The sequence below is a fragment of the Protopterus annectens genome, chromosome 1.part1 (genome assembly GCF_019279795.1).
Source record: "Protopterus annectens isolate FY-2018-M chromosome 1.part1, PAN1.0, whole genome shotgun sequence".
Classification (NCBI taxonomy): Eukaryota; Metazoa; Chordata; order Ceratodontiformes; family Protopteridae; genus Protopterus; species Protopterus annectens.
In genome coordinates, this window is record NC_056726.1 from 1,597,057,181 (window position 1) to 1,597,082,385 (window position 25,205).

Genomic DNA, 25,205 nt, shown 5'->3' on the forward strand with positions numbered 1-25,205 from the left:
ATCTACTCTCAGGTCCAGTTGGTGAATCTGTGAGTCATGTGGCAATGTTACAGCTGCCTCATGTACACAGACAACCCTCTCCCCTTCCCATACACGTACAACACATGTGAGAGATGCAACCACATAGCCAAACTGGGGGGCTAAGCTCTGTTTACACAGCACTGGTATTCCCTGTCAGGTGGAGTGGGATACTACAGTGAATACAGTACCAGTCTCCCATAGACCTGCCACGACCGCAATCCAAACACAGAAACATACAGGTACATTATTGGGCTCTCAGAATAGCATCCTGCCTGAGCAGCTGACACCTGCAAAGCAGACACACAATCAAACGTTAAGCCAGAGCAGAGCACATCAAACACATAGCTCACAAAGCCTGTGTGCCAAACAGTCACAGGCCATACGGCTAGACAACACACCTGCTACAGTTGTATGAGGTACCTCTATCGTCACGTACACTGAGGTCCTGCTCCCAGGCTGAACAAGGTGATGGTCACACTGAGCTGCCCATCGGGCACTATGATCCACCACATAACACAAGCATTCCGGTCACTCCAAGGCATGTAGAAGTATGACTCAGTCATTGTCTGTGCCAGTGTGTATGACCTCTGACGCACCTCCCTGGACTACATGTTAGGGGACATAGAGGGGCTCTCTGAGCTTGTGGCACAGGCTGGTATGACCCTGGCCTTGAGTAGCATCTCACCCTCACCATGAATGCTGCCACAATATGTAGACAGGATCATCAGTTTCTGCAATTAACGTATCTTTCAGTGACATCCAAAGGGGATCCAATGCCTGTCATTATGGGATTACATGCTGGACAAGCCACATTGCTTTGCTTGGGACAGCTTGCACCTGTCACCCATGGGCCGTTGTATATTGGCAGAGGCTGTTGCTACACACATAGTGCCTTTGTATGCAAGGCTGACATTACATAGCCACCTACACAGGTATCACACGGGATAGGACACTAATAGCAATGCTACTCAAGAGCAGCAGTGTAAACCTCAAGATGCATGCAGTGGAAACTGTCCTTAGCATGGGGTACAGCAATATTCATGCAGTAACAGACTCCTGGTACAAGGCTCTCAGGTGCACACCATCAGTGCCAGGTCATTCTTGATACCATGCTTGTCATCCCCTACACATGCACCAAACCAGAACAGGGGGGATGTATCCAAAGGCACCTCAGATACACACCCCCCAGGTTGGTGGCACTGCACAAAGCATCAGAGCCTCTCCATGTGCAACACACAGTGGGTTAGACTGCCTTCAGGTTCATAGCCTGGCACACACCACACTCCCATACCCAGGAAACCCACTTGGCCTTCCTGACAACACTGGGAATATGACGGTCTCTACACACACCATTATATGGTTGTACTGCGACTACCCTAACATACAGTGTGAGCATTATTCTAGCTGCAAGACCCTATCTGAAGGGTTGTTATCATTCATTACCTGCATTGCTATGGAACAACCTGTTACCACTCCCACAAGTGGTGACAACTTGCTGCACCTGTTCATCACCAACATGTGGACTATATGCTCCAGACCAATCATGTATCCTTCACTGGTGGGATGACACCATCTACAACCCACACTGTATAGTCACATACCACATGCAGCCCCTGCACAGACCACAGTCATACAGTTGTCTGATGCATATTCCATGTATTCACATGAGGCAGGCTTCGGACATGGGAACTCCTTCAGTTCACAGGTACATATGTGTAGGTGGCACACACATACATCATGTGTGCATTGACATTACTGATATAATGTATGTCGTGCAATATATGGAACACCCCCCACACACATGGACAAACTGTGTGACAAAAATACACATGACATCTGTAGGATTCAAACCCCCTACCTTACTATGTTATGACACTTGTGAGAGACGCATTAGCAGAGTGCGCTATTTGCATTACTGGAGGGATTGCTTTCTCCTGCTATACTTATAGGGTGCTGACATCATCAGTGTTTAGACAGTGGAATATGCAGCATGTGTTGTGTAGTAATAGTTGCCAAAAGGGACATTTCTCATACACATGGAATTGCACATACTACTCCCCCCCACCTATTCACACACACACACACACACACTGGGCACTTGCAGGATTCAAACTCCTACCTAACTATGTTATGACATTTGTGAGAGATGCATTAGTGGAGTGCGCTATTTGAATTACTGGGAGCATTGCTTTCTCCTGCTATACTTATAGGGTGCTGACATCATCAGTATTTAGACAGTGGCATATGCAGCATGTGTTGTGTAGTAATAGTTGCCAAAAGGGACATTTCTCATACACATGGAATTGCACACACTACTCCCCCCACACACACAATGGGCACTTGCAGGATTCAAACCCCTACCTAACTATGTTATGACACTTCTGAGAGACGCATTAGCGGAGCGTGCTATTTGCATTACTGTAAAGATTGCTTTCTCCTGCTGTACTTATAGGGTGCTGACATCATCAGTGTTTAGACAGTGGAATATGCAGCATGTGTTGTGTAGTAATAGTTGCCAAAAGGGACATTTCTCATACACATGGAATTGCACACACTACTTCCCCCCACACACACACTGGGGACTTGCAGGATTCAAAGCCCTACCTAACTATGTTATGACACTTGTGAGAGACGCATTAGCGGAGCGCGCTATTTGCATTTCTGAGGGGATTGCTTTCTCCTGCTGTACTTATAGGGTGCTGACATCATCAGTGTTTAGACAGTGGAATATGCAGCATGTGTTGTGTAGTAATAGCTGCCAAAAGGGACATTTCTTATACATATAGAATTGCACACACTACTCCCCCACACACTAGGCACTTGCAGGATTCGAAGCCCTACCTAACTATGTTACGACACTTGTGAGAGACGCATTAGCAGAGCACGCTATTTGCATTACTGGGGGGGAATTGCTTTCTCCTGCTGTACTTATAGGGTGCTGACATCATCAGTGTTTAGACAGTGGAATATGCAGCATGTGTTGTGTAGTAATAGTTGCCAAAAGAGACATTTCTCATACATATGGAATTGCACACACTACTCCCCCACACACATACTGAACACTTGCAGGATTCAAACCCCTACCTAACTATGTTATGACACTTGTTAAGGACGCAGTAGCGGAGCACGCTATTCACATTACTGGTTATAATGTTTGCTCCTGACATATGTATAGTGTGCTGACATCATTATGGATGAAGAGGTATGTACATCTGTGACTATCCATCACTACAGGGGAGAGCATATCTATGCATTAACTTTGCACAGGCACAGTGGCCTACTGTACTGTGGAGGCAGACACCAAATACACTGTGGATAGCCTTCTGTATTCCCTAGGGACAGCAGTCAGGTATTGCACTCTATGGCCATATGTTTACCTGTCAGATGCAAGTATCTGTTGCTCATATACTGTTTGTGGGTCTTTAATGCCATAGCCTTCCCTATCTCTATAAACAACGTGTGTACTGTGGGAGATGTTTGCATATGAGTGGGATCCAGTACTTTACTTATGTCTCTGTTGTAACTTCACTGTGTGCACTGGGCAGATGTCTGTATTGTGGGAGGTTCCTGTGTTAACACATAGAAATGCCAGATATGTGTGTGTAACTGCTGAACTGTGACATGGCCTAAGTGTGTGAGCATGCCCAGTTCACAGTTTGTATGGCTTCTTGACTGCCACATCTCATTTATCTAAGTGTGCGAGCATGCCCAGAGTGATCTTTACTTATGTTGGGATTTGTGGACCACCACATTTGTGTTTGTGTGTGGACGCCATCTATATATCACATGTACAGTTGAGTGTTGGACATCAGGTTGTGTTCTTACTGCCCAACTGCTTTGTGTCTGAACCTAACAGGCATTATGCTGTGCCTGCAGGGTCACCATGGGATAGTTTGCATACAGTTGTCATCATCCTTTCCTGCTGACCAAACAGTTGTATTGTCGTATAGTGTACTGGTGCAGTACTTTCACTGTGGTGGACAGTATAATCGGTTTCAGTCCTATCACTGCTTGTAATATTTATAGTGAGCACACCAGATTGGTTGAGGGCCAGTTGTACAGATATGACCATGTTGCATTTTGTTCAGATATGGACAGCATAGTACATGATTGTCCGACATTGTTAATGTATTCCACAACTTTTGTGGACAGTGACAAACAATGGCCTTGTGTCCTAGTCCATTTGTAATGCTAGTCAGAGAGTGTTTGTCCTTCAACACACATTTACTGGTGTTTGCCATGACATATGTCACGGTTAGTGTGCTGTGCCTCTGTCTACCCATGACATACAGGTGATATCCAGGGTACACCTACCATCTCCCATCCAGTCATCATGATTCCTCTGGATGACAGTCACTGAGGACTCCTGGATATCCTGTAGTGGGAGTTTAGTCATGAGTGGAGTGAGCTTCTGGGTTATGGACCAATCAGTACAGCATGTCCTGTTTATGTCTGTGCTGGGGTTCAGGCCTGTCAGCTGCATAGGTCACCAGCATTCAGTGTTTACATGGTGGCAAATGTCCATTGATACCAGGTTGGTCATGGCTCTATACATCAGGCACAGTTCACCTCCAGCCAGGCAGTACGGCACTGTGTGGAGCTGCAGTTTCTTTACTCAGGCAACACATGGCATCTGTTACAGCTCTGCAATCCTCCTGGTGGGGTATTTGTGTGGTCTTTCCAGTTGCTGCAGTTGTCTGCTACGGTACATCCCTGAAGGGCCATTGTACACAATTGTGAGGCTGCTGATGGATGACTGGAGAGGCACATTGACCTACCCTAACCAAGCTGTGCTTACCTTCATGATTAGGTGGGTATATGGTATGTTTCTGTAACCACTACAGACACATGGTTGTCACATGCAGGATATCTATCACCTTGTGTCCCCAGGTCTCTTATTTCTCCTGATGTACTTACTGGGTTAACACCTATGTGGTAATTTCTGGCCATGTACTGTGTTTCCACAGGGGTTGACTATACACTATTCTGCATTTAGCTTGTTGACATGGCTGTGGCACCACTTGTGTGTTTCTATGTGTGCCTTTTGTAGGTTGCTTGTGTCAGCTGGAGGGTCTGATATGGTGGCCAGTTTGTAGTCCTCTGCAAACCTGTTCAGACAGAGTCCATCCGTGTTGGCCTGTACCTATGTGACATATATAGCATACAAGAGAGGTCCCAGGACCATGCCTTGTGGGATGCCAGTTGTACCTGGTTTGCAGTCTGCCATGGCTACAGCATGTCTGCCAGGTCAGTTCTGTCCTTGAGCTGGTTTGCAACCCATCTACTTGCATAGGAGTTTATAGTTAGGCTGGTGAACTTATCTGTACCACCGACTAGGGTATTGTATGGAAGGGTTTAGCAAGATCCAGATAGGCTGTGTGATCAACATTCCCCACATCAATGAGCTTGGTGCACGTTTCACGAGTCAGACATGTGTAAGGGGCAGGATCTGCCCTATGACAGCCACACTGGGTAGGGTCCAATGTCTGTAGGTACCCAATCTTGTTATGCATGGGATCCATGATCATCCTCTCCATTACTTTGCCAACCTAGATAGTCGGGGTTGAGGGGTGATAGTTTGCAGTATCCATTCACCTTTGTGGTGTGGGACCACTGTTGCTGTACACTGCTCTTTGGGTACATATCCTGTGGTAGGACTGATAGTGCACAGTAATGCTATTTGCTGTTCCATTCTTCTTATAGTACTTGTTGGACACAACCCAGGACACCATCTGGTACCATTGATGCTGTGTGCTGTGCTTTGTGGATGCTGGCTGTTACCTCAGCGTCTGCAATGTCGGGGGGCCAGCACTCTCCTGGGATAGATATTTGGCAGTTAGGTGCTGGTGGGGAGGTTGGAAGGAGTCTGTTTGGTAGGCTGTTGGCAATGTGTGTGGGTTTGGTGTATTGTTTGTGATATTAGAGTGCTGCAGAGCATATCTGTGGATTATTACCTTCAGGTAGGACAGCTGTGTGATAATCCTTTGTGTCCTGCACAATTTGTATCATCATAGGTTCATAGGTTCATACTAGGCTATCTGCCCTGGCCTTGTTTGAGCATGGACGGACTGTGTGTGGGTCTCAACACCCCTTGCAATGTGCATATTATGCCCACGTAGGGTTTACTTTCCTAGATGTGACACAGGGATGGCCCCCAGTGTACACCTACTATCTCCCATGCACTTCACCAGATTTCTCTTGTTGAGTTTATGTGTGGAGCTCAGCCTATCATGGACTGGGATTCTGTTCCAGAGTGTCAGGTGCCTCTGGGTTATGAATCTGTCCCTCCAGCACATCCTATTAATCTATGTGTAGAGGTTCAGATATCTCACTGTGGTGTGTCTGCTGGATTTGGGGTTTCTGCAGTGGAGCATGTCCATTCATTCTGGATTGGACATGGCCTTGTACATCAGGCATACATCACCTCTGACTGTGCAGTATGCTTCTGAATTGGGCTGTGGTTTCTTCAGCCAGGCTGCAGATGTCCAATATTTGGACCCTTTATCCTGTTGGTGGGGTACATTTGGGGTCTTTCTGACTGCTGCATGTGTAAGGTAAGGTAGATCCGAACTGGGGCATTGTTGTCGCGTATGGGCCTGATAAGGGAAGAGTATGGGGGCACAGTAACCTCTGTAGCTCTACATGTGCATCCTTTCATATTAAGGTGGGCAATATAGCAGGTCTTCCTGGCCACCTTGGCAATGTGAGTGTCGCATGACAGGTTACCGTCCACTTGTGTCCCTAGGTCCATGATTACTTCTTCCATACATAATGGATTGCCACCTATGTCATACTTTGTGTGTGCCTTGTTTGGTATTTGTTGAGACATTCATACTCTGAAATGTCTTCAGGAAGGCTGGCTGGGGTACCTGGGTTTGTGTGTGTGGTCTTTAGCAGGCTTCAAACAGGTACACAGTTTGAGACAGTGTTACTTGCCTGTGGATAGTCCATGCTGCTTCTTGCTGTGGTACCAACCTGGGGGTGTGGTTATTCTTGATAATTACTGGTAGCCACACTCCTATTGTCGTGTGTTCCATGTTTTGGAGCTGTAGAGCATGGTATGAGGCATAACCTGGTAGTATTAGGGTGCTCTTCTGAGCCTTGCCCAGGTTTCTGTTACAGAACACATATTACCATTCTCCATGCTGTGATGGGTTTGGTCTGCATGCACCTTGCAGGTTAGACTTCTGGCATTGGGTAGCATTACGTCCAGGTTATTATCCCTTGTGCTACCTATGGTGTTGGGATTGTGCTTCCAGACTTACCTATTCCAGGCACAGTGGGGGTGACAACAGCCTTTGCCAGTATCTACACAGCCAGGTGTGCTGGGTGCATGCCATCCCTAGCAGGTGGGGCATCATGTCTTGCTTGGCATGTCAGCCCAGGCTGTCAGCCATGTGTTCCCCCTTGCTAACAGCAATACCTCAGCCAATTATTGTACTTGATCTTGTTGTCTTCATAGTGTGGCATCATGCTTGGTGAGGGTGAGATGTTAGGTTGGGTCTTCATGTTTGTATATACTAGATGGTGTTACATTGCTTAACACATGGCAATCATGCCTCAGGTGGTGCTGCAGGGCTGCCTCTGTCGGATGCACATACTACACTCCCTGTACATGTTTGAGAGCAGGTTGTGTCATGTTAGGCATCCCTGTTACTATATGAGTGAGTCAGAGAGGGGTATCATTCCCAGGGTTCCTACTGAACCAGTGTATGTGCTATGCGTTGCCTCTTTGCCAAGGCCAGGGCATACTGGGCACGCCTCCTTCTGCCTACTGGGGCAGGCAAAGGTTGTTCCTCCTCCGAGTCACGCTCTGCCTGTGATGGCCTTGGCAATGGTGGGGGGCTGTTTGTCCTGGCCCTATGCTGGTCCTGCTGTAGCTGTTTTCGCAGGATCATATTATGTAGCATAGCACATACCATGTCAATTTGGGTACATGTAGTTGGTGAGTACTGCAAGGCTCCACCAGATGTGTCCAGGCACCGGAACCGTGACTTGAGCAGCCCAAACACATGCTCTATTACATTACGTGTTTGTGCGTGTGCCTCATTATGGTGTTCCTGTTCAGGTGTGTGTGCATTTCTGATGGGTGTCATCAGCCACGGCTCCAGTACATAACCTGCATCCCCCACTAGGTGACCATGTGGGATGTCCCCATTGGCAAATGTCTGGTACAGCTGCGTCAAATGCCAGATATGGGAATCATGGTAGCTCCCAGGGCAGCCAGCACACACATTCATTATTATGCCCTGGGCATCACACATGACCTGGCAGTTGATGGAGGGGAAGCCCTTGCGGTTAATGTAGGCCCTACCCTGCTCACCGGCTGGTGCTTTGATGCATATGTGCGTGCAGTCTATTGCACCCAATACCTCAGGGTATTCTGCTATTTGCTGGAAGAGACGCATATTGCTGGCCAATACCTCACGAGCATTGGGGAAATATACATGATCACCGACATGTACTGACATGGCATCCAGGAATTGGTGCAGTACCCTGGAGGCTGATGCCTGTGATATCCCCATCATATCACCAGTTTGTCTCTGGAAGGTACCTGTTGCTAGTATTCTTAGGCCAACACATACCTTAGTTTCCACTGGGATGGGTTCCCCTCTGTTGGCTCTGTGTGTGAGGCGTGGCCTGCACAGCTCAACAATTTGCTTCAGGAGGTCTCTGTCCACTCTATAGCGCTCCACTATCTCCAGCACATGTAACCCCTGGTAGGTGACCCTGGGCCTGTACACTCTTTTCCGTCTCCTCACTGTGGGTTGTCTGGCAGCATTTCCATTGTCACCACCCTCAGCAAGTCTCCTATGTCTCCTTATGACAGCTATGGCAGCCCCTAGCATGTTTGGTTTGAGTGCAGCTTTTTCAGTTTTCACTTCTACTAGCTTACTCCTGTCTTGCAGTGTCTCTTGAGAGAAACATACTGCAATGCTGTTTGCAGTGTTTTAAGTGCTGTGCTGGGCTAGTATTCTGCCTGTGTAATTGCCTGCTTCTAATTGTTTTCACCTGCTACCTCTACAAGTATTCTCTGCTAGTTTCCTACTATTTCTTCTGCTTCCTTTTCCTCTCTGTTTCCTCAGGGGGGAGCAGCGCCCATACCAGCGAAAACACGCTCACAGTGGCTACCACGCGTGCACACATGCTTACACGGACCAGAATCTGATGATTTGGATTAAAATGCGTGCACACCAGCGCAAACAGGGCTACAGATCTTTAAACAGGCTCCTACATGCTTACTCTGCCTTACATGCGTGCACTCTGTCTTACTCGCGGCTCCTAGCGTGCACACACGTGCATGCATGTACAGCAAGAAACTTTGGTGTTGGCCACAGTGTACACCTTCCATTTCTTGACTTTCCCATGCTTATCTGTTGACACTCCTCTTTTTCTGCTGTGTGATTGACATCTTTCACATACCACTTTGCTCCAATGAGCTTGATTTCTTCCTGACATTCCCCCCTGTGATGTCACCTATCTCCTACTCTGTTACTCCCCCTTATCTAACTCTTACACTACATGGAATGTGCTCATTTGCTATGTGACAGTGTGATTCACTATCCTACCACTCATTTACATAGGATTGCCTACTAATGCTTAGTTACATGTCTTACACTCAGCTTCCCCCCTTAGCAACCACTAGACGATGGCCATGTTATTTCTGGTCTGCTATTCCCTGCATTGCAAATCCATGCATTACATAAAACCCACATTTGTGGGTTTCAAACCTTTATTTTTCTGTTTTATATAGCGCAGCCCGTTTGCGCGAGGCTGCGCTGCATTTAAACATTGCCGATCTCCAAAAAAAAAAATTATTTTATTTCATGTTTGCATCGGGTTACCATGCCAATGGCCACATATTTGGCCATTGGCATTCTGACTGCAACATTTGCACACTTTATTTGGAGCTGTCATGGCTCCGTTGTGTTATTTTCAGTAACGTACTCAGTTGTCAACTGAGTACATTTCTGCAACTAACACGACTCTTACACGGGCTGGTTTCAGCTTCGTGGATCGTTAATCTACCTCATTCGTATGCCTTTCAGCTGCAAGTGACGTGATTAGCATATCCACGCCCTGCCCGTGTAAGAGTCGTTTTAGCTGTCTCTTACATGGGATTATGGGCTGTTCCTGGATCGCGATGGCTGCATGGAGTCTTACACGACTCTTAGACTCCGTGCAAGCCATCATGAATCCTGCCCTTGGTTTATATACACTGCTAAATAGGCAATTAAACAATAAAGTCATCAGGTAATACCATCAAACACAAAAAATATTTAAAGTAATACATGCCAATTAAAGTCAACATTCATACCCTTTGGAAACAAAGTATTAAACTATAATATAGAAGTTTATTCTTTCTGACGCCCCGCCCCAAAAAACACTCTCTACTTTTTTCTAAAATTGCGGCTTGTAAACCATGAACAGAACTACCATGTGCGTCCAAAAAATGTTGTGCCACTGAACTCTGTTCCTTTTTATTTAATATATCATGAGCATGTTCTAATAGCCTTATTTTAAAAGCCCTTTTAGACTCACCCACATAAAACATATTACAGGAACATCCCAGGGCATTCTTATAAAGAAGCAGTGATATATTAAAGCTTGATACTTTGTTTCCAAAGGGTATGAATGTTGATTTTAATTGGCATGTATTACTTTAAATCTGTTTTAAGTGTTTGATGCCATTACCTGATAACTTTATTGTTTAATTGCCTATTTAGCAGTGTATATAAACCAAGTGTGTGATGTGAAGTAACTGTGTACTCCAAGAAGGCAGTGTATGCCGACACGTCAGAGAGGAATACATTTTATTCATTGGGTTCTTGGTCTTTGTTCTTCATTGCACATTGATACATTGTATTCATTGGGTTCCTGGTCTTTGTTCTTCATTGCACATTGATACATTTAATTCATTGGGTTCCTGGTCTTTGTTCTTTGTTGCACATTGATACATTGCATTCATTGGGTTCCTGGTCTTTGTTCTTCGTTGCACATTGATACATTTAATTCACTGGGTTCCTGGTCTTTGTGCATTGTATTCATTGGGTTCCTGGTATTTGTTCTCTGTTGCACATTGATACATTGTATTCATTGGGTTCCTGGTCTTTGTTCTTTATTGTATTTGCTGTTGTTGCTTTGCTGCTTTGCTGTTGTTTTTGCTGCTGTGGGGTTACATAATTATGTATGAAAATTTTATGTTAATCAGCGTACAGATTTGTACCTATTTTTCATGGGCCTTGTCCAGATTTTTGATGTTTCCATGTTGAGAGGTATGAGAGAAAGTAGGTCAGCTGAGGTTATTAAGAGGGTAGGTCATCGGTTTTCAAATGCATTTTTGTCTTGTATTAGATGTTAATGTGGTTGTTTTAGTATTTTTTTTTTCTCTGTCCCTCTCTCTTCTTCCAGGAAAAGAGATTGTATTCTGGGTCATTCTTATATACATTGGGTGGCAAAGAGGGCTGCAGTTAGGCCAGCTGGCAGTGAGTTGGGTTTACATTACTTTGGGTTGAGAGTCATATGGAATGGTATCAGAGGCCTCAGATGGCATCGGCTTATAGAGGAGTTTGCAGGCATACAGTCACAGACTGGGCTTCTGTGAGTTTTAGTGGTCCATTTGGCAGATAATGATTTGGGAATAATTCCAAAGCATCACTTTAAAAAGGGTATATCTAAGTATGTGTATTGTGTGGCCTAAAATAGTACCACATTTAAATTGGAAATGCTGCCAGTTTTAGGGATATAGAGCAGTCTCATCGGTTTGTTAATTTTAGGTTGACATGGTAACAGGTCAGTTTGAGTATTCATACTATAGAGACATTGATGACAGAGACCCAGTTTGGTTTAGAGGGGATGGCATGCACCTGCATGAGTGTGGGTTGGACTTATTTAATGTACACATAGCCTTGTTTTAGATGGTTTGGTGAAGGTATTGCAGTAAGTGAGGGGAAACAGCCTGTGTCAGGCTGGTGGGTGGAGAAGAGAGGCAGGCTTGTCCCTCTTCTTTTCCCCCTCTGGTGTTGGTTGTTGGATTCAAGGAGTCTGGGGGATGAAAGTGAGCAGTGGGATGCTGCTTTTATAACTGACAGTAAGCGAGCAGTGGTGGGAGCGCTGCTTATTGGGCAGGGTGAGTGGGGATAAGCAGCCTTGTTAAGTTGTTACACGGATGTTATGTTAAGATTAATAAATTAAGAATGTTTTGCAATAATGTTATGTTTAAGAAAGTTTTAATAAAGGTCGCCAAATGCTATTTGGTGTGCTGTGTTTTATTAAAGGGGATCTGGACAAGGGTTATTTACATAGTTTTGAATTGGTAATCTGGAAAGTGAGAATAACTCAAATGACTACCCTACCAACCTCTGCAATTAGGCCATACAGACAACTATTGGGCCACATACAGTCTGGCAAATGGACAGACAAACTCACAGCTAGCAGTAGGCAGACCCACATACACAGTGAGTTATACATGTACACAATGAGTCATATATAAACACACACACACACACACACACACACACACACACACACACACACACAGCATAAATGCTGCACTTTCCCGAGGTGCTATCAGACAGAAAGGATAAGCTGAACAGACCTGATATAAAATGTTAAAAATGCATGCATAATGTTGAGTACTTACATTATCAAAGCACTTCACACTGAAAATACAAAGTCAAAACACAGAGCATTGGCACTATGTGCTACCAGCTTTTTTTAACAATACTTAAAAGCTTGTTCCTTGAGTTTGGGGTACAGATGGAAAATTGTTTTCTGTTTACCCACTGTACTGTGATCTCAAAGTCCATATATATATATATAATTAGAGAGGATGTGGGGCCCTTGAAAGAAGTTGTTTGCAGTGGGCTTCATTGTTTCATGTTCTGACTTTATGTGGTCAATGTTATGTGCTTTTGATATTGTAAGTACTCGACATTATGAACTTATTTCCTATAGAGTTCCGCACATAATCAGGCAAATCCACATATGTGCACAGACACTCAGGATACCCACATACAAAGACATACACATACACTAACAAACACACATACACATGCATGTACACACACACACACACACACAGTAACACACACACGCACACACACACATGCGCGCATGCGCGAACGTGTGTGCACATGCACACACATACACATAGACATGTGCTGACAATCTGTAACAGCATACTTAATTGGACTGGCATGATCAGGAGGGTGAAGTCACCCCAATTCATCTTGAAATGCATTTGTGCAAACAGCTGAAGTGCTGCATATATTTAATCATTTTTGCACTGCTTTGCATAGAAATAACCTGGTACAAATATCTATAAGTGGCCATAGTAGGCAATGCTTCTAGCAGAGCAGTGCAAAAATATGCTAACAAAGTTTATTTGCATATGCAACATGTCCCCAACTTCTGTATTTACATGCAGCAGCGGACCTCACACTGCTCAGCAGGGCTGCAGTACCGGGCAATGAGGAACTCTATGACTCAGGACAGCCTTGCTACTATTCAAGGCAAATTGCATGTATTTGCAAATTAGTCAAGGTGACTATGAATCCCAGCCTATATGTTGCCATATACTACATTCCTTAATTTTTATAAAAAATACATAATAAGTAATGTAGCAGTATTACTGTACAATTATTCTAAAAGTTTACTTTTAATGATATGTTATATACAATTTAAATGCATTTCAAAAATATAATTTCTTATTACTGACATCATTCATTCTCTGATTCTTGCTGTAATTATGGAACTTCATATCCATATGTGCACTCACTATAGCAAACACATTTGTAGATTATTCTTTCATATGTGTACATCTGAATTCAGAATTATTTGACTTTATCTGGATACATTGATTAGGATTTTATTTACTTATTTAACATTTGTTGACTGGGAAAGTCTGACTAGGGCAGAGCCTATTTTCAGCGGAGGCCCGGAGAGAAATGCTCTAGACACATGTCTATGGAATGTGGAGGGAACCATGCAGGGAGTGCATTCAGACTCTGCAAGGAAGGCACCCCAGCTGAGAATCGAATCGGAGAACCTCTTGCTGTGCTGTGACAATGTTAACTGCTGCACCACTGTGCCAGCCCATTTTCAGCATTAGATCGAAACTGTTCAACTACTTTTGAATGTTTTACACTGATAAGGTGGCATAATTAACTGTGTAGCCTGATCATTCTTGCTACTCAGCTTGTTGGACTCTGAATTAGCTGTTTTGCTCACTTAACTTCTTTTTTCTTTTCTTTTTTCTTTTTCAGTATAAGTTTGTGACTATTGACTCTCATCAAAACAAGACCTTGGTTCTTCTGTATGTTCAACAATTGACATCTAATTGACCCTATATGTGAACTTTCGGAACTTGTATTTCTCAGCTTATCCCCTTTCTGCAAATCAAAAAGCATGATGATTGTTTTTCATAGGATTGCTTCCATTTGTTTCTGACCTCTCCTAAGCAACTAAATTAATTACCTTTACACTTCATCAACAAAGTAGTGTGGCAGACCCCTTAACTTTAAGCCTCTGACACATGACAGAGTTGGTAAAACCCCTTGCCCTTTAACTGGAGTATTTCTGTATTCTGACACAGATAAATAACAATCAAATTTATCAGCGCTGCTACACATCCCCATTAGACTCCAGACTGTTTGTATTATCCTTTGCATTTCACCACTGGACTCAAATTGCCAGCCTTGAACACAATTTAACCCATTTGACTATTAAATGGAGAATCTTTGTCTTAAATGACAGTTTCTGGAATTTCATACTTGTTAAAAATAGTTTCCAACACATTACAGTCACAGTAGAACTTGTAGTCTCCTTTGGTTTAGACATTACTGAAAACTCAAAGCAATAATCCACACAAATAAAATATTACTGACCCCTAAAATGTAATAGAAATATGCTGGCATTGTTCCCTGTCAGCACTGGTATATCATGTGATAGCTATTCTTTCTTAGGATTCTGATTAATGAACATGCGACAGATTTTTGACAGTCTTGTAGTATTTTAGTATATATACTCATATAATTTTTGGCCAATGGAGCACATCCCATTTTGTGTCTTCGCACTTCACAATACCTAATTGTGATTTATGGATTTTCTTTAGCATAGCTTCTCTGATCTAATTAGGCATAATCAATTTATATAAACACAAGATCTCCGCTGACATCATCTCTGTGTACGCAGCACAGTCTTTCATCTAAACACTCTTCTGACAACCGATCTGGACAAGTTTTTATTGTAACTTTCTTGAGTAGTTTCATTTCTGTGTATCCCAGTTCCCAGAGTATATCTTTTATACTCGGCTTCTGATATATTGGTAATTGCAGAACAATCCACAAGATTTGTAAACCTTCCTTTACAATGTCTTCCTTTTTTCCTTGTAATAGAATCTGCTCAACAGTCAACAATGTGCATTTTCTTGCCTGGCAGTCTGTAGTCAACTAAGTCATACTTTTGCAGATTGAATAACATTCTTTGGAATCTTGATCATGCTTTATACAATCATTTTCCAAATATGTTGTGCAGTGGTTTACTACTGTTTAATCAAAAATGGTTTACCATAAATATATTCATAGAATTTCTCATGTCTATAGACAATGACTAACATATCTTTCCCATTCTCAGCATATCTAGTCTGTGGATCTGTACGTTTTCTCTCACCATATGGATTTGTATGTCCTTTTACACAAGTATATCTCCTAGCTTATATTGACTGTCATCTATTTGCCACGCAATACTTCTGAGTCAGTGCAGTAGTCTCAAGATTCCTTAGCAACTCAATATTATTTTCCTACTCTGGTAACTGGTCCCATATAGGTTTATAGGTTGGTACTAGGCTATCGGCCCTAAGGCCTATGCAAGTCTAGCCATAACAATTCCCTGGATACTTCTTCCCACAATATTTACTTCTCTGGGCCCCTGTCTAGCAGGGCGACTGACGTGATCCCCGGGGTGAATTTCCTATCTCCCATCCAATCATCATGGTTCCTTTTGAAGAGGGCCAATGAGGCGCTCTGCTTGACATGTATAGGCAGTCTATTCCAGAGTATGGGGAGTCTCTGGGTCAGGAACCTATCCCTCCAGCATGTTTTGTTAATTGTGATGACAAGGTTTAGATCCCTGGAGCGTGTGGCTCTGAGGGATTGGGATTTCTTTAACTGGAGCATGTCCAACAGCTCAGGGTTTGACATGGCCTTGTATGTTAAGCAGAGATCGCCTCTGAGTAGACGATATGCCACAGAGTATAGCTGGAGTTTTTTTAGATGGTCAGCATATGGCATCTGCTTTAGGCCTGTGATTCTTTTAGTGAGGTATTACTGTGGCCTTTCCAGCTGTTGCAGATGTCTTGTGAGGTACATACCAAACGGGGCATTATACTCTATAATGGGTCTAATGAGGGATGAGTACAGTGGGACAATGACCTCCTTTTTTCTGGATGGAAAGCCCTTAGTGATGAGATGTGCCACATACAAGGATTTCCTGACTGTTGTGGCGATGTGGTTATCGAAAGTGAGACCACTGTCCACCTGTGTCCCTAAGTCTCTCATCACACTTTCGATGTTTAGTCTCCTGCCACCTATGTGGTAATTCATGGGTACATGTTTTTTTTCCAAAGGGGATAACTATACATTTCTTGGCATTAAGCTTGAGCCCATGGCTCTGGCACCAGACATCTGTTTCTGTAAGGCCTTTTTGTAGAATATCCACATCATTTGAGGATTCAATAATGGCTCCCAGTTTGCAGTCATCTGCAAACTTTGTTAGCCAGAGTCCCTTAGTGTTGGCCTGTACTTCAGAGAAGTAGATGCCAAACAAGAGTGGTCAGAGGACTGAACCCTGAGGTACTCCACTTGTCACTTGTCTGGAGCTGGATTTGGAGTCGGCTACTTTTACAGTCTGGGTTCTGTCAGTAAGACAGTTGGCAACCCATCGAGTGACGTTGGGATTTATGCCCAGCTTAGTAAGTTTATCTGTGATTCCAGAGTAGGAGATGGTGTTGAAGGCCTTGGCGAGGTCCAGATAGGCTGTGTGGACCACCTTACCCTCATCCACAGCTCTGGAGACTCTGCCCTTGCAGATCAGGCTTGTCAGACTGATGGGACGGTAGTTCCCGGGATCCAAGGCCGATCCTCCCTTGTGGAGCAGGATAACTGTAGCTGTGCGTCACTCAGAGGGCACGAAGCCTGAGGTGAGGCTATGATTAAACATGACACTTAGGTGAGGTGCCAGTTCATTTTGTAGTTCAAGTAGTACACAGCCTGGGATGTCATCTGGTCCCATGGATGCTGTATTCTTAGCTTTGGAGACTGCGGTTTCTACCTGTGTGGCCATGATTATCAGAATTTGGCAATCTTTTGGTATTGAGATGGGCCCTTTAGTGGGTGAGAGGGGGTGAAGTTTGCACTAAATCGATCTGCCAGGATATTGGCAATATCCTTGGGATCAGTATATTTAATGCCATTCTGTTGTAGCTCAGAGCAGATCTGAGCATTGCCATTTAGATTCTTGACATAACTATAGAATGCCTTGTGGTTGTCTTTGGAATCTTTGACAATTTTATTTTCGTAACTAGCTTTTGAGGATTTTATGAGGGATCTCAGCTTCTTACTGAGGCTGGTAAGGGAGTCTTTTGCATCCTGGGATTTTCCTCGTTTCTGCAACAGTTTCTTCCTTCTGTTGTATAGTTTGTTTATAGCAGGGGACCACCAGATTGGCTTCCTTTTTTTGGAGAAGAGCATCTTGGTTCTATTTGAGATGGCACAATTCATGCACGAGTGGATGTGCTCATACAGTGCCTTAGTGTAGGATTCTGCAGTCGAACTTCCAGATCCCATCTGCGTGGGTGTTGTGAAGTTTGTCACTTCTGACTTCAGTAGCATGAAGTTGGCTTTGGAGAAGTTTTTTTAAGGAAGTTTCCTTACTGGGGGGTGGGGGTGGGATGTGGACGTCAAAGGTGATTTGCTTATGGTCAGACCTGACCAATGAGGGGGTGACCACTGGTGTGGAGCATCTATCTCCCATGTTGGTAATGACAAGGTCTAGGATATTGGCTCCCCCGGTGGGACAATGGATTAGTTGATCCAGGGCATTGTAATTTATGAATTCCAAGAACCGTTGGGAAAAGGATTTGGTACCCGAGTAGTTTTCCCAGTTAATGGCAGGGTAGTTGAAATCACCCAGTATTTGGGTGTTTGGTTGTATCTTAATATGTTCCAGTATGTTTAGAAAGGTGTAGTGAGAATATTGAGGCATGGTGGGGGATCTGTAGCAAGCTACAATTTGGATTGCAGTCTTACCTAGTGTTAGTTGCATCTGGAGAATTTCAGAGGCATTGTTTTGGGCAACGAGCCTGGAGGTGTGAATATCCTTGGTGAATATGGACACTCCTCCACCTTTAGTGTTTCAGTCTTGGTTTTGTGGCTGAAAAGTGTGGTAAGAATTGTAGCCTGGTATTGCAGGTGTGCTCTCTGGAGCCTTGAACCAGGTCTCAGTTACTGCACAGATATCGATGCTCTCCATTTTTAGGAGTGCCTCGAGAGAGTGCATTTTGAGGTTTAGACTTCTAGCATGAGTAGCATTACCTTCAGATTTTGCATGCTTGTATCTGTTATGGTGGTGGTTTTATCCTTTGAACCTTGCCTAAAAAAGGCACTATAGGGGTGGCAAGAGCTTTAGCCAGTAACCTGAATCCCAGGGGTGACAGGTGCAGACCATCTCTGGCAAAGCATCGTGGTTTGTCGATCATGTCTTCCCAGGCAGACAAATACTGGATCCCCTTTGAATGACACCGGAAGCTTAGCCAATTGTTGAAGTCAACCATGCCATGCCATATCATGCTCTAGACGATTCTCTAATGGCTTAACCATTTCTGACACGTTCAGCATGAATCTTTACAAATATTGAACAATTCTCCGAAATCTCGTTAAGAATTTTCTATCTTACAGCTTTGGCATGATCACAATAGCTCTCACTCTCTTATATTTTGATTTCAGACCACTTTCTGTAAGACTATCTCTCATGCATTTCAAACCAGTCACACAAATGTGATATTTATTTTTGTTCAGTTTCAGAATGTACTGATTTAGTCTGTTCAACAAGTTGAACATCTTTAATTCATGCTTCTATTTAGTCTTACCTCATACTAGAAAAAAAAAAACATCAGTTATATAGCTGACAATATCATCAAAGCATTTTACAATCCTTCAAAGAGATATCAGAATGACAGAAGTCAAGAGGCATAACAAAGGCCTGATTAGGACTCTCCACGAATGCGGCTGAACCCATGGTATTCATTCACTTTTTATTTTTAATTCCCCTTATCTTATTAAAGCTATATGATATCATATATTGCATGGATTTCATGAAAGTTGAGATGACTTGCTTATTTTTAACTTACAATGCAACTCAATTACTTAATGCTGGGGTATGGAGTGAATACCTCTCAACCTCTTAGTACAAGAAATCTGGACAAAGCCTAAAACGATGGGGGTACAAAGACCCAAAACTAGGGACATAGTTTAAATATTGCTCTCATAAAGTTAAAAGCTGCTAAAATTGCATGATATGTATTAGCATACATTGTCTGAAAGATATGAAGTCTAAAATTCAAATCTATGCCATTATTTAGTGGCTTCAGTCATCAGTGATTTGCCAGAAAACTACATGTTTTATGAGGGGGCAGACCAAAAATATGAGGCAAAAATCTGGACATTCTGTGAAAATCTGGACAGTTGAAATGTATGATTGTAACATTTTTTTTTCTCTTCAGTTGTACAACTGTGGAGTTGTGAAAAAATTGCATTGGTGTGGGGGATGAAGTAAGCTTTTTCCACTCTGCAGAAAAATGCAAAAACACTTATTTATTTATTATTTGTTATTTATTTATTTATTTATTTATTTATTTATTTATGTATTTATTTATGTATTTATTTATTTATTTCAGTTTGATGACCAGGGAAGTCCACTGGGCCTAAAAAGAGTCCGTTTTCAATGGAGACCTGAAAGAAAAGCTCCAGTAACAATGACAAACATATTAGCATACAAAGCAAAGAAGTCATACAGCTTTATGCAGCATTCTACAGTAAAAAAAAAAAATCTACATTCTTGTTGTTTCTTCGGCTTTTCCCAGTTAGGGGTCGCTACAGAGGAACTCTGGTCCGCTAATGACTGGCAGTAGATTTTCACTGTGCTGAGGTGCCAGCTCGACGCCCAACCTTCAACGAAGGCACGCCCATTCGTGCATGTCTTTCGAATGCCACTCGACCACAGGGATGACATGTAGACTCCACACAGAAGGCGCTCCAGCTGAGAATCAAACGGGGGAACATCTTCTACAATAATAATAATAGAATCTAGCAACTGTACAATCTAAGAGTCATTAAAAGTGAATTACAATTGAAATGTTACATACACAATAATAGTAGTAAAAATCTAGCAAAAATTCAGTCTAAGGGTCATTAACAGTTAATTACAATTGAGCATGAGAAATTGTTGGAAATAAACTATTAAAATTTGGAGTTTAAGGAAGAGTAGGAGGGCAAATTATGTGAGTGCAGAGATGGTGTGGAGAGTTAGAAGATAGGTTTTGCTATAAAAGGGTCCTGTGTGGGGAAGGAGCAAGGGCATTCCCACTTTGAGAATAGGTAGAAATGGAGGAGGGATTTAAAGTTAGAGTGGTAATGAGTATTTCTAAGGGAGGGAGAAAAACATTTCCATAGCTTATCTAAGGAACAGGATAGCAGAGATTGTCCAGGTGGCCATAAAGGTTTGTAGATTTTGAGCAGGTTCTGATAATCTGACCTAAGTGAGTGATTAGGAATATAGGGGGTTAAGGAGTTGGACAGAAAGAGAGAGAGAGAGAGACAGGAGGATGGGTTAAATATGAGCTTATGGGCAGTGGTGAGTTTAAGGAGGTTAAGACAGTTGGGAAGCTCGAGCCATTACAGTGAGTGGAAGGAGATGCAGTAATGGGATGAGTTCCTAGAGTTGGTGGCGAATTTGTAGATTTTATTGTAGCAGGCTTCTAATTTAGTTTGAAGACCAAGCTGAAGATTTGAGAACAGAGGAGAGTCATACATTAGGGAAGGGAAAAGGTATGTGGAGGAGGCAAGGGTCTTTCTGGTGGAGGGGGTGAGATAATGGTGGTTATGCCTACATAGCAGTCCTAATTTTGGTGTTTTATTTATGTTAGTTTGGATGTGAATATTGAATTTTAGATGTTCATCAATAATGATGCTGAGCAGTTTGGTGTGAGGGACAATTTCAGTGGGAGTGTTATTCTGGCTTATGATGTTGAAGGAGTTTTTATCAATGGGGGAGAGTTTAGATGGGGAAAAAAATCAGTTGTTGTATCTTTCGGCTTTTCCCAGTTAGGGGTCGCCACAGTGGAACTCTGGTCCACTAATGACTGGCAGTAGATTTTTACGTACCGAGTTGCCAGCCCTGATGCACAACCTTCAACGAAGGTACGCCCATTCATGCATGTCTCCACACAGAAGACGCTTTAGCTGAGAATCGAACAGGACAAAGTCTTACTGTGAGGTGACAATACTACCGCAGTACCACCACCGCAGGGGAAAATAATCAGTAATTTGGTTTTACTGGCGTTAAGGGCTAGGTGGTTGTTTTGCATCCAGGTTTCAGTATTTGGGAAAGCTGACTCAGTTATCTGTAGAAGTTCGGAAGGGGTGTCAGCTGAGCAGATGGTTGTCAAATCATCTGCATACTGGATTAGTATAGAATTGGAGATGGAGTGGTAAAAGTTGTTGATGAATATAAGGGGCCAAGGACAGAACCTTGGGGTACCCAAGTAGGGGTGTCTGGAAAGGAAGAGGTGAAATGTTTCCATTTAACCACATTTTGTCTTTTGGAGAGGTAGCTGGTAAACCAAGCTATGGTGGAAGGGGAGAGAGTGAGGGATGACAGTTGTGATAGGAGTACAGGGTGGGAGATGGTATCAAAGGCTTTGGAAAGGTCTAGAAACAAGGTTGATATGATTTTTTTGGAGGCATGAGAATGGTTAATGGACTCGAGGAAAGAGAGGAGTTCAGTGATGGTACTGTAGCCTGGACGGAATCCATGTTGTATGGGGGTTAGAAGGTTGTTTTCTGTTAGATAAGGCATTAGTTGTGAGTGAATACATTTTTCCAGGACTTCTGAGACTGGGGAAAGTATGGCAATAGGACGGAAGTTAGTGGTGTCAGTGATTTCATCGCATTTATGGAGTGGGATGATGAATGCTTGTCTCCAGAGTGAGAGAACATAACATTCTTGGGTGGACTTATTTATGATGGAAATAGGGAAGGCTATACTTTTGGCAGATAGTTTGAGGAAGGATGTGAGTAAATTATCTGGTGCATTGCAGCATGGTTTCCATCAGGGGAGAATTTTTGTTTTATTATGTGTGTGGGCACAGGACTGAGGCTGAAGGAAGGGTATGTGTTTTGAGATCAGAGGGGAAGGTATGGGGGATATTGGAGGGGAGTTGGGCAAGCTGACAGTAAGTTTGAGTATACATTTCAAAAACAAGGTGTTAAATAGAGAGGCTGTTTCTTGATCAGAGCAGTTAGGGTTTGGGTATGAGTTGTCTTTACTGCCAGGGTGAAGGAGGGAGGAGATAGTACTCCAGAACTTTCTAGGGTTGTTAGTATATTCAGATTGAAGCTTAGAGTAATATGTTTTGAGGTCTCTGGTTATTAGCTTTTTTCATGGAGCTGTGGAGTTGTTTAAATAATAATAGGGTATTAGGTCGCTTATTTCTTTGGTATTGTTTCCACTTTTTGTCTCTTAGGAGCATGATCTGTTTAGTTTCCTTAGATAGCCAGGGAGAAGTTATAGCTTTAACTCTTCTTGTCCTGAGAGGAGCAAGGTTATTGAGTAGGTACAGAAAAGTTTCATTAAAGTAGCTGATGACATTGTCAAGGGGCAGAGTTCTTAAAGGTGCCCAGTCAGTTAGTTTTACTGAGTCTGAAAATGTTTGTGGGTTGAAGTTGGACAGGTTTCAGGTTTGAATGTAGTGTTGTTGTTTATGAAGAGGGAGGGGTACTGGTCAGCAAAGTCTGGTAGATGGACACTGAGGGAGTCAGGAAGGTTTCCTGAAATTGAGATTAGATTTGGATGAGACACTAAGATCCAGTCAATGATGGAGATGGAGGTTCTATCTTTATTTGGCCTGGTGAGGGAGTTTTTTAGCTGGGTGAAGTTAAAGAGGTTGATGTTTGGGAAGGGGATTGAGAGTTTATGGTGGACCCATTGATGCTTATGTCACCTACAATGAAGGTTTTGTTTTAAATGTTAGAGGAGAAACAGGAAAAAATGTCTTCTAGTACTGGGATGTTATTACCTGGAGGGATGCATAGAGCAGCTATGCATATGGACTTGTTTTGTTCAATTTTAAGAGAGCTATGGTTAATTTAGAGTTGGCAAATTCTGGAGTGGAATAATTGTATGGGGTAACTGAGTAGGTGGAAGAGTAGATTATGGCTACACCACCTCCTTTTTCGTTGGGCATATCGTTATGAATCATATGGTAGCCAGGTGGTAGGATTTCATTATCTTTTATGTGTGGTTTAAGCCAAGTTTTTGAGATGGCAACTATGTCTGTCTGGTTGTGGGTAAGCCAGGTATGTAGGTTAAGAATTTTATTACGAGGGTCATTAATTGTGGTAATGCGAATGCTCTTGAGGGTGCAAAGGGATGATGGAAGGGGAGAGGAGATGGATGGGGGATTGGTGGGCTTTGGATTGGGGTGAATGTCACCAGAAAGAGAGAGGGAGATATAATCTAGTATGAGGTTGATAAAGTCTAATGTGGAGGGGGAGTTTGAGAGGAGATAGGTAGAGTATTTGTTAGGGAGTGGAGGGTATGGTAAGTTAGAAGAGGACATGATTGGTAGTACTTTATATTTATATAAGAGGGTTATGTTTAATGGGAAGAGTTCATGGGTTATAGAGGAGAAGGAGGGTGATGTAGTATGTTGGTAGTTAGAGGTATAGTGTAGTGCTAGAGTGTAAGAGGCATAAGGGAGTTGTGTAAGGTAAGTAAGTGTGCTAAGGAGTGCAATGGGCAGTATTAAGCTAAGAAATGTGTTGGTGATATGTGTTGGTGATAGACATTGTACTGATGGAGTTAATCACTTTAAGTTAGTTTTGTGAGTGTGTGGGAGAGGTGGGGCATGATTGGATGAAAGATGGAGTGGGAGGAGTTAGTGATAAATAAATGTGGAAGTAGTGGGGGTGGGTGGGAATAGGGGGCAGGGTAGAGGAGCAGAGTGAGCCTGAAGGGTGAATGGAATGGCCAGAGCCAATCTATGCTGAACAATTAATGGAACCCTATGGGGTAAGTAACCAATAGAATAATCCAAAGAGATTAACAAAAGTTATAATTAGAGGGATTTCAGATGAGATGTAGTGGCTGAGTGGGTTTCAGGTAGAGTTTTACTATCTGTGGGGGCACAATAGCCATTGTAATCACCTGAATAGAAGCAGGGAGGCTGTGGAGGTGATCAACTAGTAGTACAAAAGTTTTCTTAACTTTATATTTTTGGAGTGTCCACACTCTCAACCATGGGGAGGGGAACAAACTGGATCCACTATGTAGTTGTGATGTACAGGCAATGGAAGCTTACAACACCAGGGACCACAGCTGCTTAACAATTTTTTTAGATGACATTTATGTTTATGTTATACTGATTTTAAATTTGTGATGTCAGACTGGATTGTTGTGTACATAATTCTATCACATATCAGTGTACTCACATTTGTGAGAAATGTTTATGCAATGAGAGATAGGAATTTGTAAAATGTTATGACCCAAGAACACATTTGCTGACAACCACACATACAGTATATGCCAATGTTTGAAGGACATATATCTGTTCCTTTAAATATAGTTGCCACTGTATAGAATGATCATATTACCCAATACAGCCATATCTCTGCCTGTGCTTTTAGCCTGCAGACCTGTAGAGGGCTCTTCCCATGCTAATCATAGTCCACAGGTAGTACAATCAGCAATACATAGTCATTGTACTGTGTCCCTGTCTTGTGCAGGAAATATGTACAGACTAGCATGTTCATAGATGTAGGACATATGACAGACCATACTGCTCCCTTCCTGTGTTTATACACTCTTGCTCTCATGTAGACACTATGTTGATACAGTTAGATTTGCTG